General features: G+C 42.2%; 1 long non-coding RNA gene across 1 annotated transcript; it reads right to left on the minus strand.

The window, feature by feature from the left end:
- Positions 1 to 225: 225 nt before the first annotated feature.
- Positions 226 to 5,429, minus strand: LOC146662023 (uncharacterized). Its single transcript, XR_014913295.1, has 2 exons — positions 2,718 to 5,429; positions 226 to 2,618 (listed from the first exon to the last, which is right to left on the minus strand). It is a non-coding gene; the product is annotated as an uncharacterized LOC146662023 (long non-coding RNA).
- Positions 5,430 to 6,948: the final 1,519 nt, after the last annotated feature.

Below are 6,948 nucleotides of genomic sequence, written 5' to 3' on the forward strand. Positions count from 1 at the left end.
TGAATGTCTAAGTTGTGGGTGATGGGTTTGTATCTTGAACCCATCCGCTGGAACGTTAAGACAATATAATTACACTGCAAGCAAGACGCAAGTAGGCAAACTTCTTCATGGTACTCGTGCACGGGAGAGAACCGGACAAACGCCGTTCCTTCGCTTGGCCCCAGTTGCTCTCGTCCGTTCTCCCGTACACTGCCCTTTTATTGAGGTTACATGAATATGCATAAGTTCACTAACATGTGACGTCTACATACACACAAAGAGTACCTTGCCTGTGTGTGTGTGTGTGTGTGTGTGTGTGTGTGTGTGTGTGTGTGTGTGTGTGTGTGTGTGTGTGATCTGTGTGAGGTCAAGATGTGACCCTGTGAAGACTCCCCAAGGCTAGTGCCAGGACGTCTAACTCCATCTAACAAAAGGCTCTTATACTTAAACAGATATGCGTGTGCTTGCTATACCATAAATCAACAAGAAAAGATAAACTCTCCTAGGGAGTGTGATCTATGCCAGGACACTCTGGGGAATGTATGCACTCCCTTCTACAGCTACACAAAGTTAATACAGACCTCTTTAGGATGAAGCATTCTTTCAATCCACCAATGATTATATACTTCTAAGCATATATGAGTAAATATGTCTAAGCATAAATGACAATCAACAATACAAATCTAACATTTCCCCCCTTATTGACCTTTATGCTAGAAAAATTCCCAGTCATGAATACCTCATGACTGACAGTTTTAATGCAAACATTTTTATACTCAGCATATGTCAAATCACCCTAAATTACTGTAAAAGTACACAGTTTAACAAATGTATTAGCAGTTATCCCATTCCTCATTAATCTCATCCAATGGCAACCTGCATCCTACAAGCAAACAAAGAAATTGTTAATTTAATAGTGAAAATAAGAAAGTAACATTTTCAAAAACATCTCAGCTTGGTGATGCTTCCTCCGGGTGTGCAAATCACATGTCTCTCTGCAGAGTGGTTTGAGTTCTGCAGGGCGTCATGAATGTCTCTTCCAGTTGTTTCCATCATTGTCCATAGGACCAGAGTCCAAATGTATGTAGAATAAACATTCAAACATACCAGTTAGTTTTGTTGTTTGTCAACATGGGTCTCAGCTATTTCCAAAGCTGCAGACCTCATAGGAAACTGCTGTTATCACCACCATAGCTTCTGGTTCCTGTGCTTTTCACAGAATCATGATGTCATCCTTAGACTCCCTCTGCGTTGTCGATGGAGCTTGGCACGCTCCCCTCATCCTTCAGGTGCCCGTCTGTTGTCCACAATCTCCTCTGTTGGCCTCTGGAAACCCCCCGTGGCACAGCTCTCAGTCCAACGCAGTTTCATGGTCCTTGCTGTGGCTCCAAAGTCTGATCTCATGATGGGCCCCAACCAGCTCGACCTTTGACCTCAACCACTGCCTGGGCTGTCAGCTATGCCTGGAATGGTTCTTGCTTCTCACTGGCCTCTTAAGATTTCTCAGGAGATTACTGCTGCACCTGTATTTCCTTGCTAGGAGGGAAAACTTCTATTTGGAGAGCATGTCAACAATCATCAAACAACATTCTTTAGTTCAGTGAACTTCACTTATAGGCCATCAAAGCCTCATCTGAACATGGATGCACCACTTGCATAGGTTTAATACTTGTAAATAAACGGTTAATTACACAAATCACTGCAACAATAATAGAAAACATTGTTTAATAAAAAACATTGTTAATCCTTGGACCCCTCCTCTTGACGCATGGACACACCCATGCGTCAACTCACCAAACCTGGATTCCTGTCTTAAAGAAAAAGATTAGCTAGATCATATCCCAGGCAACATCAGGGCATCTCCTCCCCAGGAGCAGCACCACCCTGGACCTATAATCCTGCAACAAAAATGCTAGTGTGTTTTGCATATTAAGTTTGCTTAACACCGGGCTCTCCCAGGAGCCTGCATACACACCATCATGGCCTGGAAAACAAGATCTGGAAGTGAAATCAAACTACATACCTGTAAACAATTGTATCATAAGAACAATAAGCATTCAACATCAGCAAGACAAGTGTCATGTGCAGGTTTTCTCAAATCAGTAAACTACAATTATTTTCATAAGTCGCCTCAGACATGGATCATCCCATGTACTCAGTCAACATTAACGTAATCAGTGACTGCTCTTAAGCAAAGTCACTCCACTCATATATTATTTATGGGCTCAAGAGTGGCCAGCAAATGAGCCCATATTAACTATTCCATAACACCGCATCTCTTATTTGTTTGTCTCATGTCACTTGTCCGCTTCTGCTGAATCTTGTACATGCAGTCTCAAAAAACAAACATTAGCAACACACATTGATTATCCTGGTGGGCAGGCGTCGGCCAACCACATTCCAGAGGTGCCATAAAAACACCATAAAATCAACCATCCATTGCTGTGGAAAATATGTTATTCATATCATCAAAGTAACCGTCACATTTTCCCAAAAACACAATGTAACAGCATCACTACTCATAACCGGTAAACACAGTTTTCCTCACACATAAACCCAGAAATCCTGTAGTAGGAAAAAACATCAACCAGTTGTCCTGGTATAAATCGCATCATCAATTCACATGAAGAACTGGCATGCTGTAAGAAAAGAAAATGCAAATATTAGCGCTTGCGCAGGCGTATGCATACTTTGTCACAGCTCCCTCTGTGAGCAACACAAGCCTATGAATAACACACCTGATAAATGCACAGACACAGAAAATGGCATTTAAAAGGTTAAATCATCATGCAACCTCGAGTGTTGCTGTCATCTTTCTGCTCCTGTAAAAGGAAACACATGGGTTCATCTGCACCTTTGTCAGGTGGGGGTTAACTTCACACAATCATGTTCAGTCAGTCAGTCAGTTATTTTAAAATTCTTACTCATTCACTCAGTGGTTCCTTCTTTTGCTAATTGTGGAAATTATCATCGCATTCGTTTCCACGCTCAGCAAAACGACGTTATTTCAAAAAGAAAAATAATTTAGACTGGATTTCCTCGTTGAATCCTTTTTGGGGGGGACTCTCATTTCCTAATTGTCCCAAATAAGTGGCTTTCTCCTGAACCCATTTTAAATGTGGAGAAACTCACTTGCAACAATTTTCTTGACGATGTGTAACGCTTTTAATTCCCGACTTGCAGATCTGCTCAAAGAAAAGAAATTCACAAGCAAAATCAGTGCTTGTTCAAAAATGAAAAATAAAAAATAACAGAGATTATCAAACCAAACTCTCAGTGCACTGTGAAAGTATCAAAATAAAAAGGCCTTGTTAAGTCATGACACAAACTCCTCATCATCTTCACAACAGGAGAAGAATCATCAGCTAGATTCACTCCAAACCAACCATCAACTGCACAACACACAACATAACCCTAATGTCATATTAGCTATGAGTTTAATCACCCGGTCTGTGCTCTTCACTCATTTAAGCCACAGATCTATTTTATTCAATTTTTCCTTTTTCCCTTCATCATAAAACATGTGACATGCTGTCATGCACTTCACAAAAGACGTTTGTTCTGACGTATTCAGAGTTGTGTATCTAAATACAGGATTCACTCGCACATCAAAACAGGAAACTCAGTGTTTTAGAGTCTCCACTCAACACACAACAAACTCCAACACATCTCATTCACTCGTACTAGAATTCAGTCACCTTTCATTAATCTAAGAACGATCAACTAATTTGAATCAGCTATTAACCCACTAGGATGACAGGACAACAGAAATGCATGTTCAAAATGTTATCACTAAAAGAGAATTTCCCTCATACAGTAAATTACTTGTGCTGCATCAATCAAGCAGGAAGCTTCTCCCAATTTACTATATTAACAACTAAATTTATTGTCTGATCATTGGTTGGTCAAACCAGGATCTTTTTTCCCACAAAAGTTAAACTGTTGTCCTGCAACCTAGAGAGTCAATTTTTTTTATTGGATAAATTCAGTATTTGATAACAAGTGTCTGCTAAATTGACACTATTTTAACACTGATGAAAGATAACAAGCATGTCTGTGGAGCTGCATCTCCAACAGAGCATGTTCTGTGCTACGAGTTCCACTGGTCTTTGCATCACACGAGGTGACTTGGACAAGATGATAAACAGACTCACGCTTAAAATGTCTAATCTTCATGAGTTATTTTGTGTTTGTATTAGTAGGGTTAAGGCATGTTCTGTGTGATTTTGTATATGTTTGTATATGTTTCAGACTCCTTCACAATTTTCCAACTTAAGCAGTCAGCTTTCTTTTTCCCCAGGTTTGCTAACCCAAATTTTGATTTCCCACATTAAATAATTCCTATGTGTTCTCACCTAGTCTTCTCACTCTGTCCTCTCACTCTTTTGTCCTCTCCCACTTCAACAGTCCCGGCAGTTCTCCTTCAGCTTTGTCCTGTGTTCCACTGTCTCTTCTTGCCATTTTACTCCACAGGTGGCAAATGTCAAACTCCAACTGTTCAGTTCTCCTCAAACGTTTTCTTCACATGCACAGTGAAGTTTCAGCTTGTTGTAGACACAGTGCCATTCATCCGATCAGTCAGGATGATGGGTTTGCTCTTCTTCTCTGATGCTGTTTGTCCACATTGCTGCTGCTTTGCTGGGACTCTTTGCTCAGGACTTGCTGCTGTCTTTATCTGCCATGTTATTGCTCTTTGGAGCTGCATTCTTCAGGGAGGAGTGAGCACTTGCTTGTGAGGTTGAGAGACACATACACATTGCGCTGTAATAAGTCAGCCAGAAACTTGGCCTGCACGTTTCCAATGATGTTAAACTATAACTTTCTTCCGACCGCTGCATGTGGAAAATTGATTCAGGTCTGCTTTTCACCTGAAAGTGACAAACTAAGACATTTCATTATTATCATCGCTGCTTAATCAACACACATCTCTCTCTCTCTGTGTGTGTGTTTGTGTGAACAATCCTTTCTTAAAAGCATAAAATGACATTGTAGTTGTTTTTCGGCTGATCAACACGAAACCTTTTTCCCATGATTATTTTTCTTCGTCTACAATGTAATTTTTGTCTCTTTTTCACTCTTTTTTTTTTTCCGTTACAATAGCTGGTGACCTGCAGAATCACCGCTCTCACTCACAATCAAAGGCAATTACTTTTGCACAGTGCACAAAAACACTGTGATGTCAGACACATTCACACTCACTTTTTCATCTGCATAAATAAATCACGTGGCTGGTGATATGTGCCATGGTAATCCATAAGCATGATCACAAGTTTATTTAATTATTTTCAACCCAACAAAACAAATAAACAAAAACATGATGCTGATGTTATGAACACTCTACACACAAGTCAAGATGCAGGAAAACTGCTCACGGAAACGCTGCACACTCCCTGTTTCCCCCTCTTTGAGTAGTTCCCAGACAGCTCTTGATCTGATAATGTGTAGCTTGCTCATCAGCTCAGAAAAAAAACTGCAACGCAACATCACACAGTAGTTGCATGCTCTGCCCACAGCGGCAAAGTCTTACACTTTCATATTCAACACAGCTCCTCCATCATGTACTTTTAGATGTTTCATACAGGGTTCAGCATATTAGTTGTTTTCACAGGTGTGCTCCATATCTCAACAATGGCTCATAACAAGACGACAGTCTTTCACACAGGTCAAGTGCCTCTATGCACTTCATTAGTTTAAATATTTACCTATATCACTTCACCTCACATGTCATTGTACTGAATTTAAGCAACCACAAGCTTAATGTAGATTACTTTTGACAACTATCCACCTCAATGGTTTGGCACACAGGCTGTTGTCGAACAGGGCAAGCTAAAGAGTTAACATTTTGTGTCAGCAAGGGGTGGGGGGAAAGCCACCCACCAGAGCATAGCTCAAGTGCTGCTGATGTGGGCTGGCCTTTTCCACACACTCCTGGCTGCTTAGGAAACCCATGATAACAACAACAGCTGCTGACGTCACACACCACGCGGTCTGCTCCGCACACACTCACACACAACAACAACAACGAGACGACGACGAAAATGACAATAACACAAAATAGGCCTACTCCGGACTCACACCGGACCGCTCGGGACCCTGACCCAGCTGTGGGACGCTCACCCACTCGCGCGACAAAACCCAATGAAGGGACGCTCGGGACACACACCCAGGGCGATTTCAAAACCGGACACACACCGGACGCTTGGGACCCTTGGGCGATTTAACCAAAACTTCTTTTTCGGGACACTAACCCAGTTATCGCTCCACAAAGCAGCGAACTTCTCAACGCCTCACAAAATGGCGGAGACTGCACAACGACACGGTTATAGAGTCGGCCTCTTTAAACTTACTTGGCGTTGCTTAGCGTGTAATATCAGCCTGAATCCCGCCGATCGCCATTCATCGAGGAGAAGGACAGACAGCGAATCCACAGGAACTTCCTGGCTGACGTCAGTCTTTCAGCGTGCCTCTCCCCCCCCTCGGTGAATGCGATCCCAGGGAGCCGGCATCGAAGGACCAATTAATGATGGGTTTGTATCTTGAACCCATCCGCTGGAACGTTAAGACAATATAATTACACTGCAAGCAAGACGCAAGTAGGCAAACTTCTTCATGGTACTCGTGCACGGGAGAGAACCGGACAAACGCCGTTCCTTCGCTTGGCCCCAGTTGCTCTCGTCCGTTCTCCCGTACACTGCCCTTTTATTGAGGTTACATGAATATGCATAAGTTCACTAACATGTGACGTCTACATACACACAAAGAGTACCTTGCCTGTGTGTGTGTGTGTGTGTGTGTGTGTGTGTGTGTGTGTGTGTGTGTGTGTGTGTGTGTGTGTGTGTGTGTGTGTGTGTGTGATCTGTGTGAGGTCAAGATGTGACCCTGTGAAGACTCCCCAAGGCTAGTTCCAGGACGTCTAACTCCATCTAACAAAAGGCTCTTATACTTAAACAGATATGCGTGTGCTTGCTA

The sequence above is a fragment of the Rhamphochromis longiceps genome, linkage group LG9, assembly GCF_057381845.1.
Source record: "Rhamphochromis longiceps isolate RC_006_pf linkage group LG9, R_longiceps_female_GT1.1, whole genome shotgun sequence".
Taxonomy (NCBI): Eukaryota; Metazoa; Chordata; class Actinopteri; order Cichliformes; family Cichlidae; genus Rhamphochromis; species Rhamphochromis longiceps.